The sequence below is a fragment of the Perognathus longimembris genome, chromosome 17, assembly GCF_023159225.1.
Source record: "Perognathus longimembris pacificus isolate PPM17 chromosome 17, ASM2315922v1, whole genome shotgun sequence".
Lineage (NCBI taxonomy): Eukaryota > Metazoa > Chordata > Mammalia > Rodentia > Heteromyidae > Perognathus > Perognathus longimembris.
In genome coordinates, this window is record NC_063177.1 from 16,215,303 (window position 1) to 16,228,546 (window position 13,244).

At 40.5% G+C, this 13,244-nt stretch overlaps 1 protein-coding gene across 2 annotated transcripts in view; it reads left to right on the forward strand.

The window, feature by feature from the left end:
* The window catches only part of Smg6 (SMG6 nonsense mediated mRNA decay factor), a 249,996-nt gene that overhangs the window by 37,882 nt on the left and 198,870 nt on the right, over positions 1-13,244 (forward strand). The window contains exons 1-2 of one of the 2 annotated variants that reach the window (XM_048365166.1): positions 3,797-3,802; positions 12,741-12,746. The exons of the other annotated variant lie outside the window; for it this stretch is intronic. The gene's annotated coding sequence lies outside the window, so the exon portion shown is untranslated. Of the gene's footprint in view, positions 1-3,796; positions 3,803-12,740; positions 12,747-13,244 lie in introns of those variants that run through there. 2 annotated transcript variants of the gene reach the window in all.

A 13,244-nucleotide genomic window follows, 5' to 3' on the forward strand; every position in this document is an offset into this window, starting at 1 on the left:
CTAGCACTCTGCCACTTGAGCCACAGCGCCCCTTCTGGCCATTTTCTGTATATGTGGTGCTGAGGAATCAAACCCAGGGCCTCATGTATATGAGGCAAGCACTCTTGCCACTGGGCCATATTCCCAGCCCCTCATCATCATTATTAGTTTATTATTTTGGTGCCAGAACTCAGGGCCTGGGTGTTGTCCCTTAGCTTTTTTTTTTTTTTTTTTGGCCAGTCCTGGGGCTTGGACTCAGGGCCTGAGCACTGTCCCTGGCTTCTTTGTGCTCAAGGCTAGCACTCTGCCACTTGAGTCACAGTGCCACTTCTGGCCATTTTCTGTATATGTGGTGCTGGGGAATCGAACCCAGGGCTTCATGTATATGAAGCAGGCACTCTTGCCACTAGGCCATATCCCCAGCCCTCAGTCCCTTAGCTTTTTTTAGCCTGGCACTCTACCACTTGAGCCACAGCTCTACTTTCTGGTTGTTGTGATAAGTGTCTTATGGACTGTTCCTGCCCAGGCTAGCTTCATCTGCATTTCTCAGATCTCTTCTCAGATCTCTTCCTCCTAAGTGGCTAGTATAAATGTTTTTTTCTTTTTCATCCACTGATCCAAAATTTGTTGAACATTCATTGTGGGAATTACAAGGCATCTCTATTTTTCGCCCATATCAATTATGCCTAAAACCACCATAGAGTGATGTAACTAGGAATCATGTTAGTTACCAGTAGTATTACTTTTACCAATATGTACTTGGATATACAATCAGTCTGTATTAAGGCAAATAATAATAGAGACCTATAGAGTCATTGTTATTTGCATTACATGGTGTCAGCTGTGGAAACCTATGGGAGAAATTTCTCCTTTTAGTACTAGAGATAGTTATGTAGGTTTTCTTTTCTTTCTCTCTTTTTAAATCTCACTCACATTTGTGAACTTGCTATTCAGAGTAATTCCCTATTTTAATTGTTCCAGATGTTATAACCAAACTGGTAACTTCCTCTAGTAAGTGCAACACACTTACTGGTGATCTCCTTATCCCATTTAAAGGTACGTTTTTTCTTATATAGCAAATACTTTTGTAAATTGCCTTAAATAACTGACTTCACAGGGTTTTTTTTTTTTTTTTTTTTTTCTCCTTTCTTTTTTGATAGTACTAGGTTTGAATTCCAGGAGCTCGCACTTGCAAGGCTGGTACTCTATGGCCTAGCCACACCTCCACCCAATTTTTTTACTGTTTATGTTATGATAGGATATTCCTAAACTCAGACCTGGACCGCAATCTGTTTTCACTCCTTTTAGCTGGGATGATAGGCATGTATCATCATGCTCAGTTTCTTTTGTTGAAATTGCTTCTTTTTTTTTTTTTTTTTTGCCAGTCCTGGGCCTTGGACTCAGGGCCTGAGCACTGTCCCTGGCTTCTTCCCGCTCAAGGCTAGCACTCTGCCACTTGAGCCACAGCGCCGCTTCTGGCCGTTTTCTGTATATGTGGTGCTGGGGAATCGAACCTAGGGCCTCGGGTATCTGAGGCAGGCACTCTTGCCGCTAGGCTATATCCCCAGCCCCTGAAATTGCTTCTTAAGAACTATATTTTCCATGGGGCCAGCCTTGAACTGAGATCCTTCCAGTTTCAGCCTTCCACATATCTAAGATGACAAGCATGTGCCCCTGTGTCCATTTCCTGGTTGAGAAGAGAGTCTTGTGTTGATGCCTGGGATGGCCTCCAACTGCAGTTCTCCTGTTCTCAGCTTCTCATAGCTATGATTACAGGCAAGATCCATTGTTGTCCAAGTTGGCTTTACAGTTTCATATGAACATTTTTCTCTCTTCACTTGTTTATTCAGTTGTAATACGCCCTCTCAGGTTAGCTAGCAGTCTCTGATGATCTCTGATTCTGATTATCTCTGATTACCTGTTCCTATTTAGGTAGTTTCCATAAATATTATATGTTAATTATTACATTAGGCACTTTGTGTAGAAAGATGCTTTCCTCAGAGTTACAATATAGTCAGAGAAATGGATAATATAAATAAATGCTTGTAATAAAGTGTTACAAGTATACTAATATAAACATATACTGTCACCAAGGTAATACAGAGAAAAAAGATTGACTCTGGGTGAACAAGGAAGGTCACAGAAGATAGCTTGTGTTCTTAATTTTCAAGAATGGAAGTTCTTTATGTGTAGATAGGAAGGAACAATAGAGATAAATCCATGGTGTGGGCTGGGTGCAGGTGGCTCATGCCTGTAATCTTAGCTACTCAGTAGAAGGCTGAGATCTGATTGTGGTTGAATCTAAACTGGGCAGGAAGATCTGTGAGACTCTTTACCTCCAATAAACTACTTAGAAAAAAACTGGAAGTGGCGCTGTGGCTCAAATAGAAGAGGCTAGCCTTGAGCAGAAGAACCTCAGGAACAGCTCCCAGGGTCAGTGTTCAAGCCTCAGGACCAGCAAAAAAAAAAGTAAAAAACATGGTATGGTTAAAAATTGATGGAAGCCAAATATGGTGGTTCAAGCCTATAATTCTAGACACTTGGGAAGTTAGACAGGAGGATAACAAGTTGGAGGCCTGCAAGACCTTATTTCACAAAAAGGAAGAGAGAGAGAGAGAGAAAGAAGAAGAAGAACAACAACAACAACAAAAGATCTAGTGATAGAGCTCAGTGGTAAAAGCACATCCCTAATATGCGTGAGGTCCAGGCCCCAGTACTATCAAAAACAAAAGAGAAAACCTGCAAAGAGTGGTTGCTTCTGAAATTCCTAGCTGAGTGACTGTCATTGGAATACCTTAGATCATGGTACAGATGTCCACACTGATGCTATCTCATTTGGAACTGAGGTTTCATCACAAAGAAGATTTAGGCTTTTGATTTGATCCAAGCTTAGAAGTGAATCCTTCAAATAGTTCTCCCCTGTTTTATTTTATGCATTAGCTAAAGTTGACTCATCCTGAAGTCATGCCTTCCATCATTCTGGGAAGCATTCTGAGCCAAACCCAGCTTGGCCTAAGAATAGGTTCTGCTTTGTGTTGTAACCATTGGCAATAAGTCCTGATCTTGCTCTTTTATATATGTAGCAAGACTGTATCCAGTGAAGCACAAAGGAAAAAGAAACTGGGTAAGAATCTACATTTGCATTTTTCTTGAGTGTTTCTTGGTAAAGATGCTAAAACCTACTTCTCTCTAGTGAAATGTTGAACTGACCTGTACCACAAATCTCTGATGTGAGGTCCTAATTTGTAAAGTAAACTTTTTTTGGAGGCAGTTGACATTTTCTCTGAGGAATTTCTTTGGCAAGTTTTCCTGTGCAGTTCTGGAGAGATCTGTAAAACAGTATGATGTTTAAAATACCTAAAAGTGACATATGTCAGAAAGCTGAATAAGGCATCAATAGATGCCCTTAGTACCATGAGATGCTGTCCCTTCAGGTCAGTGCAGATGTTATGGAATATATTCTTAATATTTAAAATTTTCCATTAGCAAATTTATCTTGTTCCTGTTTTCCACTCCCATGAAATAAGGGTAGATTTGATATTTAACATCAATGCAGCTTAACAGCTACAAAATTTTAAACTTTTACTATATCAGAGTTAGAATTGTGGTGGGGGTTAGCATATATGGGGCAAAGTGAAACACTTTTAGTACAGTCACCTTTTCACTACCTCAAGAGTTCAAATTTTGGTGGTGGTTTGCATATATGAAGAAGTTGCAGTGTAATGTATGGCAGGAAAAAAGATAAGTTGTTACAAACTGAGTGTACTTGTGGTTTTGTTTTGTTTTTGCCAGTCCTGGGGCTTGAACTCAGAGCCTGAGCCCTGTCCCTCCCTGGCTTCCTTTTGCTTAAGGCTAGCACTCTACCACTTGAGCCACAGTGCCATTTCTGGCTTTTTCTATATATGTGGTGCTGAGGAATCGAACCCAGGGCTTCATGTATACGAGATGAGCATTTTACCAGTAGGCCATATTCCCAACCCACTTGTGGTTTTATACTTGTGTCATTTTCATTCTTTTCTCCCATCTTAAATCTATACCCAAATTTTTCTTATACTTTTAATGGTAACAGTAACAGGGACAGAACACAGGAAAATAAATTAGGAAGAAGTTGATACTCATCCTCCATGCTTTCCTTGCTTTTTGATATCCATGTAAAGAATGATTTTGCTTAAGAGAAGATAAGAATAATGAATGAGAAACTTGGAAGATAAATTAAAGATGAAAGAGAGATTCAAAAGGTGTTTGATATGTGGGTTTTTTTGCATGCTGGTCTGGAGTTTAAACTCAAGGGTCTGGATGCCATCCCTGAGCTTTTTTGCTTAAGGCTAGTGCTTTACCACTTTGAGCCACAGCTTTACTTCTCATTTTTAGGTGGTTAATTGTAGATAAGGGTCTCAACGACTTTCCTGCTCAGGCTGGCTTTGAACTTTGATTCTGAAATCTCAGCCTCCTGAGTAGCTAGGATTACCAGCATGAATCACCTGTGATTTGTGTTGGTTTGTTTTTTAATTGATAGTTTGGGTGTAGGAAAAGATAAGGTGGACAAAAATCTATTTGGAAGCTGGCCTTTCGTTTAGTCACTAACTTCACTATTTGGAACTGAATCTCAATCAAAAGTATGATCTTGACCTTAATAATCTTGAACAATGTGGCTGTTGAGGGGAGAGAATAACGTTGTGGCCTGCTTACACCTGCACACGCTTATTTCAGGTCAGATGTGGAATCCCAGAACTTCTGTATATAACTTTGTCTTTGGTGTCAAGGTAAATGACAGGCTGTACTAGACTCTTGTTGTGGCTGTGTAATCCATTTTTATTCTAAGTTTTCTTCTTTCTGCTGTTAGCTGCCAGTGAGGTAGAGTTGCTTCTTTTGATAAAGAGCAGATACAGAGGTTCACATCCAAACCTGAATAGCCATTTTTAACTTGAAACACTTTTCCTAGGAGTTGATGCACCAGAATCCTTCCCTTATTTGGTGCCTTGTTTAAATGTGAAACTTGTATGAGGTTGCCAGCACTCCCTGTGTGCTGGTTATTTGCTTTTTGGTGCCCACAGCTGAGTAGTTTGTGAAATTATTTTAGTGACCACATGTGCCTTAAACTGAAGCCTCCTTCTCCTTTGGTTCTAAGATTTCTTTTTGCTCCTCCCTTTCCTGAGAGACTTAAAGGTTTTCCTGTGTTATTGTGGTAGCTAGGTAGGCAGAGATTGTTTCAAATATTTTTTTTTTGTGCTGTGAAGAGTCCTTTACTGATAGCAATACATATTTTGTGTGTGTGTGTGTGTCTCCTGGGGCTTGAACTCAGGGCCTGGGTATTGTTTCTGGCACTCTACCATTTGAGCAACAGCTCCATTTCTGACTTTTATTTTTGGTGGTTAATGAGAGGTCAGAGTCTCATGGACTTGTCTGCCTGGGCTGACTTTGAACCGTGATCCTCAGAGCTCATCTCCTGAGTAGCTAGGATTACAGGCATAAACCATTGGTGCTGGCAACTCTGACTCTTTCCTTATCAGTCAACAAGATGGTGGGTTTATCTAGAAAAATGTTATAGTTTTAATTTTTATTGTTACTATCTTATTGTCATGAAAATTAGACTTTTATTCACTTTTATCTTTCCACTGTCTTGCTGGCATTTTTCAACAATACATTTTTGTTAAGTACTTCTACCTACTTGTGTTGTATTACTTGGGCTAGAAGTATCCACTTCTTTTAATCTGCAAAACTCATTTGGTGTGGCCTGGTAGTCTCAGCGAATGACATCTAGAACCATTGGTGGTTTGTGTTTGAGGTTTCTTTAGTTTTTGGTCTTTACTGAAGATGAAAAGCATGATCTCTGGAGCCAGACCTTCTCTGTGCTCAGTTTCCTCATCTGTAACATGAAAATAATAGTAGTAGTACTCTCACAGGATAGTTGCAAGGTGAAATGAGTTATTAGGAATAAAGTGCTTAGAATATTTCCCTATGCATGGAACATGCCACAGATGTTTGACTATTATTATCAAGGTGTTTGAATAGTAAACATTCATATTGTTCAGTTGGGAAAACTTGAGACCTTCATGTCTAAAATGTGCTTAAGTATTTGAAGTACTTTTTTTTTCTGTTGGCAGTACTAGGGTTTAAACTCAGGGGCCTCATACTCTTTTGGCTTCCTTGCTTATGGCTGGCACCTTGGCTGGCACCTTGTCACTTGAGCCACAACTACAACCCTGCTTTTTGATGGTTAATTGGAGATGGAGTCTTGCAGACTTTTCTACTTGGGCTGGCTTTGAACTGTGATCCTTCAAATCTCACTCTGAGTAGCTAGGATTACATGTATGAGCTATCAGTGACTGGCTTTGGTACTTTTAACTCCTAAGTACAAGCCAGCACTATAAATTCAAACTGTCCATAGGGGGGTGTTATCCCCAAATTTCTAATAAATGCAGTCCAACAGTTAAAACAAGGTGTCAGGGGCCACAATGCCTTCTGTATAGGTTTTAATAGCTGGAAAGAATAGCAGAGCAACCAGTCCTTTGCTCACATTGATTGAACCCTTTTTGAGCCCCAGAGTATCTCTTCTGCTCAAGTTGCTTAGCATCCTGGAAATTGTGTGAGCATTCTAATCTTTAGAGTTAATACTTCATTTACTCACATATCACCTATTACTAATTTCTGAGATAATAGAAACGAACTGTTCACTAACAGAGATCACAGTCTACAGCTCTGCTGATAGCTATGCTAGCTATTTTTAATTAGCTAAAATGAAATAAAAATTGAATTCCTTAGTCACACTAGTCATCCCCATATGACTAGTGGCTACTGCATTGGTAAATGCAGATAATTCCATAATCATGAGATGCTTATCAGTCAGAGCTAGTCTAAAGAAAGATGTTTGTGCATAATTAAGATGTGCTGTGATAACCAGTAAAACAAAGGTACTTGAAATGTTTTCTGAGCCTGGACAATAAGGCATCAGTTCATCCTGAAGGGAGAAGTTCTGGGCAGACTTAAGCAAGGAAAAAAAGGGATTTTATTAAAGAAAGGAGTGCATAAGAAGACATTCTCTAAGGCAGAGAGTTCATAGCAACATGAAGGCTGAATTAGTGTACTGCAAGTACACTACATTACCAAAGGGTAATTGGTAATTCTACATTACCAAAGGGTAGTTTTTGTTAATCAGGGGTGGATATAGGAGCAGCAAAACAGGAAATACTATTTTTCATCAAGTATTTGATCATCTGTGATAGGAATTACTGGCGATACTGTGATGAACAAAATACATTATTATTATGATGATATGTATCTGATATGTGTGATAGATTTTTACATATATAAAATCATTTGGTGATAACATGCTTTGAAAGCAGAGCAAACAAAAGCAGTTCTTTTCATACTTTGTTCCACAGTATTATTTTTTATTTTTATTTTTTTGGCCATTCCTGGGGCTTGGACTCAAGGCCTGAGTACTGTCCCTGGCTTCCTTTTGCTCAAGGCTAGCACTCTGCCACTTGAGCCACAGCACCACTTCTGGCCGTTTTCTATATATGTGGTGCTGGGGAATTGAACCCAGGGCTTCATGTATACAAGGCAAGCGCTCTTGCCACTAGGCCATATCCCCAGCCCCTGTTCCACAGTATTATTATAATAATAACTAAATAGGGTGGCTTCTGACTATAATCCCAGTTACTCAGGAGGCAGAGATCAGGAGGATTGTAATTCAAGGGCAGCCTCAGCAAATGTTATTGAAACTCCCATCTCAACAACTAACTAAAGGCATAATGGCACATGTTTGTCCTCTCAGCTATACAGGAAATAGAAATAGGAAATAATGGTCCAGTCCCCCTGAATTTGTCAAAAGGCAAGACCCTATTTGAAAAATAAGGCTTAAAAAAAAAAAGAGCTGAGGATGTGGCTCCAAAGGTATGGAGTGCCTTCCCAGCAAGTGCAAGGCCCTGTGGGTGAGGCCTTGAGTTCAAATTCCATTACTAAAAAATGAAACAAATCTCATAGCCCACACCCCTCCCCCCAATGTTGGGATATTGAATCTAAGACTTTGTACTTGCTAGGCAAGTGGTCTGCTAACCTACATCCCCCTTAAAAAGTATACTGTTTGATTTTTCAAATTTTTATTATTCCTATTATCATTATTATTTTATGGTACTAGAGTTTGGACTCAGAGTCTTATACTTGCTAGGCAGATGTACTTACTTGCTCTGCCACTTGAGCTATGCTCTAGCCCTGATAAAAAATGTTGGGATGGAAGCCTGACATCATTAAAAAATTTTTTTTGGATAGTTATACTTTGCTGTAAAGATGTAGGAACATTTTAGAGATAGTAAATATGAAGGCCCCAAGGTGAGAGTATGCTCATTGACCAAACTGGAGGCAATAGGAGTGGAAAATGTGGGCCTTTTGAAGGCCACTTCAGGATGTTGGCTTTTACTGTGATACTAACTGTAGTCTTTTCTGGCCCATTCACTTGGCCTGGAATGTAGCAGATGAAAACTGCTACTGCTCAGGATCAAAATCTTTATCGAAATAAGATTTTGTTTTGTTTTGTTTTGTTTTGCCAGTCCTGGGGCTTGAACTTAGGGCCTGAGCACTGTCCCTAGCTCCCTCCCTCCCTCCTCCTCCTCCTTCTCCTCCCCTTCCTCCTCTTCCTCTTCCTCCTCCTCCTCCTCCTCCTCCTCCTTTTCCTCCTCCTCCTCCTCCTCCTCCCCCTCCTCCCTCTTCCCTCCTCCCTCTTCCCTCCTCCCTCCTCCCTCCTCCCTCCTCCCTTCTCCCTTCTCCCTCCTCCCTCCTCCCTCCTGTCCCAGGGCTTGAATTCAGGGCCTGGGCACTGTGCCTAAACTTCTTTTGCTCAAAGCTAGCACTCTACCACTTGAGCCACAGCACCATTTCAGGCTTTTGCTGTTTATGTGGCACTGAAGAATCAAACCCAGGGCTTCATGAATGCTAAGCAAGCACTCTACCACTAAGCCCTATTCCCAGCCCTGAGCTTCTTTTTTTGCTCAAGGCTAGCACTCTACCACTTGAGCCATATAGTGCCACTTCCATCTTTTTCTGTTTATGTGGTACATGCTAAGAAATTGAACACAGGGCTTTATGCATGCTGGGCAAGTACTCTACCACTAAGCCACATTCCCAGTGTTACTTTTTTCTTTGTTTTGTTTTTTGCCAGTCCTGGGGCTTGAACTCAGGCCCTGAGCACTGTCCCTCCCTGGCTTCTTTTTGCTCAAGGCTAGCACTCTGCCACTTGAGCCTCAGTGCCACTTCTGGCTTTTTCTATATATGTGGTGCTGAGGAATCGAACCCAGGGCTTCATGTATATGAGATGAGCACTTTACCACTAGGCCATATTCCTAGCCCCTCACTTTTTTCTTTGAATACCTTCTAAGTTTTGCTCAATTACCCTCTAACTAAGAGATGAGAATTCTGGCTTCTTCCCGCTCAAGGCTAGCACTCTGCCACTTGAGCCACAGCGCCGCTTCTGGCCATTTTCTGTATATGTGGTGCTGGGGAATCGAACCTAGGGCCTCGTGTATCCGAGGCAGGCACTCTTGCCACTAGGCTATATCCCCAGCCCCAAGAGATGAGAATTCTTGCAGGTACTGATAAGTATTTATTTCTCTACAACATTAATATTAATAGTATACTTTTTTCTTTTTTGTGTGTACGTGTATATTTATTACCTATGTAATATGTTAATCACTGTCTAACCTATATTTTAATACATCTTTCGAAGTAAGTGTATACTAAGTACCAAATATGTTAGACAACTTAAAATATTATTGAAAGCAAGTAAAGTAAGAGTATCTGAATAATCTCTAAAAATGAAGTCAGTGTTTCATTTAGTTTAAGACTTTTAAAAAAAGACTCATACTGATGCATGTGGCTTATACCTAGAATCTTAACTACTCAGGAGGATTAGAGCTAAAGATCAAGGTTTGAAGCTAGCTCAGGCAAGAAGTCCTTGAGACACTTATCTTCAATTAAACCAACAAAAAGTCAGAAGTGAAGGTGTGGTTCAAGTGGTAGAGAGCCAGCCTTGAGCAGAAAAGCAAAGTTCAGAGTGCAAGATCCAGGATTCCAGCCACAGTGTTGGCATTAAAAAAAAAAAAGACTCTTTTCCTTCAGTATTACTTGGAACTCAGTATTACTAGGACTAAGGGACAAGGATGGTGACAACGTGTGGATTAGTTATCTCTTTTTCTTCTCCAACTCCATTACCATAACCACAACCTCTTGCCTAGTTTCCTGACTTCTAGCATTTCCTCTTGCCCCTAGACCCCTACATTTTCTTAATTGCCAGAACGATTAAAAATTCAGCTTTGTTCCTGCCAGTCCTGGGCTTTTACTCAGGGCTTGAGCACTGTCCTTGGCTTCTTTTTGCTCCCTTGAGCCACAGCACCATGTCCAGCCTTTTCTGTTTATGTGGTGCTGAGGAATCAAACTCAGGGCTTCATGCATGTTAGGCAAGCACTCTACTGCTAAGCCACATTTCCAGCCCCTTGAGTACATTTCTTTTCTTTTCTTTCTTTTTTTCTTGTTTTTTTTTTTGGCCAGTCCTGGGCTTGGACTCAGGGCCTGAGCACTGTTCCTGGCTTCTTTTTGCTCAAGGCTAGCACTCTGCCACTTGAGCTACAGCGCCACTTCTGGACGTTTTCCATATATGTGGTGCTGGGGAATCGAACCCAGGGCTTCATGTATAAGAAGCAAGCACTCTTGCCACTAGGCCATATTCCCAGCCCCTCTTGAGTACATTTCTTATCAAACTTGTTACCTCCTTCCCCATTTTTCTCCCACCTTCTCTCCTCCCGAGTTCCCTCCCCCTTCCCCACAGTTGACAATTGGTTTACACATGCAGTTTTGTAAGTATTGCTGTTGCATTGGTTCGTCTTTTACCCTTTGTCTCTCCATTTTGATGTTCCCCTTCCCTTCCCTACTTCTGATAAATGTATATACAATACCCAGGGTACCAAAATCAGTTAGTGACATTAGGGGTAAAACCATGGGGAAGAAAGGCCAAAGAAGATGGCATAATTTCACATGGTACATTGAACATAACAATGATAAACCACCTGTTTCCCTAATTTGGAGTTCAGTTCATTTCGCTTAGCATCATCTTATGTATTCATATGTACATAGCTATTGAGCTATTGTGATCTTCTGCTAGGACTATAAGATGAAACTTTAACAAGAATCTCAATGACTTGGTCCTGCTTACCTCTCCAGCTTCTCACTTTCAGAATCAGTCTGTTAGCTATGCCAGCCCACTCTTAGGACCATCACTTAATGCTTTTTCCTTTGTTTATAACATTGAAGCAAGATCCTTTACACCCCTCCAAAGCCAATTTATTAATTTTCTCAACCTTCAGGTTTCAACTCCAGTTCTCTTCTGAGAGTTCTCTGATGTTTCTGTCATGTATATACGTAGCATTTTATCTTTTCCTAATCAAATTACTTTATAATTGTTTATTTCATCTAAGACAAGGATTATTTCTATCTGGTTCTTAGCTTGTGTTAAGTGTTTTATACATAGAAGATATATAGTAGGTTTCTGTTGGATAAATGAATGAACGAACAAACAACAATGTGGGGAGGACCTTACCATCCTCTTACATTCTATTGATGTATTCATTCATAAGAAGGTTTTGAGCTTGAGTATATGCCCTTGGAGGAGAACTGTTTTCTGGTTGCCTAACCTAATCACCAAGTAGGAGTCTCAGTGGAGACACAAGATGTCCCAGGTTTCCTATTGTTTGGGTTAGATGGGCATGAGAGTTCCCAGGCACTGAGATAAGATGAGTCAGAAAGCAGTCATTCAGAAAGTAAGCCAGTCAGAGTAACAGTGTTGTCCTTTGGCTGAACTTTCTTTCTGCAAATCTTGAGATGTTAAGCTGGTGGCACTTTTGAGGTGGTTTGCTACAGATTGTCAGGCCATGTCTAGGGGACTCATAAATCTTAATCTGGCACTCTCCCTTGATTAGGGATGTTTTAGGAAACATGCAGGAAGTCTCTGGCCTTAGTGAAGTCTTTATTAGGTTTCTATGTGTTTTCTTCCCACCTTGTCACTTAGCCCTATATAGTAGTTTTAATATGGAAGCTGGAGAGCCCATCAACAGTCTTGGTAGTGTTTGAATTCAAAAGCTTTGACAGCAGCAGTCTTGGGTATTTGGTGTATTTGTGCTATCAAAGAATAGGATAGAACTTGCACAAAAACTGGCAAGAAAGAGTACTTTTTAGTTGGAATCATACATTTGTGGCCTATCACATTGGAAAGAATGCTGAAATTGGGAGTTTTCCTCAGGTGGTTAGAGGTGGATGGTATTAAAATGTCCTGGGGTATGGATTCCTTTAAACCATACTCCTCCACATTGTTCCTCTTTCTAGTTAGTTAATCCTTGAGAACCACAGCTGTTTCCAGTACATTATGGTAGACTTCAGGTGTGGGACAGGTAGTAAAATTGAGACACTGTCTTTTACCTGTGTTAGCCCCAAGATGAGATTTTTTTTCTATAAAGGAACAGATAGTAAATATTTGGCTTTGTAGGTCATGTACCCATACCTACCCTTTGCTGCAGCTATTCAACTCTGTAGGGTGAAAGGCAGCCATAGACAGCATGTGAATGAATGTGGCTATGTTTCAACAGTTTATTTATTACATTGCAATTTAAATCCATATAACTTCATCTTATGAGAAATTTCCCCCCAAACAGAAAAAGTGTATTAAGGCTAACTTAGGCAACATAATGAGACTCCCCCCCCCCCAAAAAAAAAAAAAGAGTGCTGTGGCTCATACCTGTAATTATAGCTACTCATGAGGCTGAGACCTGGAAGCTCTTGGTTCTAGGCCATCCTAAGCAGAATAAAGTTTGAGAGACTCTTGTCTCCAAAATCACTAGCAAAATGCTCGACTGGAGATATGGAACAGGTGGTAGAGCTCCAGTTGTGAGCAAGAAGCCAGGAATGCAAGGAACAACAACAGAAATAAAAACACTTCATAGCACCCAGGCCCAGAGTTCAAGCCCCAGACACCCCCCCCCAAAAAAAAGAAGATGGATTTTGATGTCATTTTTCCTTCCAATAGGCCTTTGAGACATGCTTCTTGGCCCTCTTGTGCTGTTTTCTTTTCCTATATCTAAATTCTAAAAAGAGGAATACTGAAAATATTAACAAATAACTTTTCTCTTATTGATTGTGTTTTATTAATAAGTTTACACATTCTGTGTGCCAGGACCCCCTTCCTAACTTTATTGTTCCCTTAGATATCATCTCTCCTAGAAGTA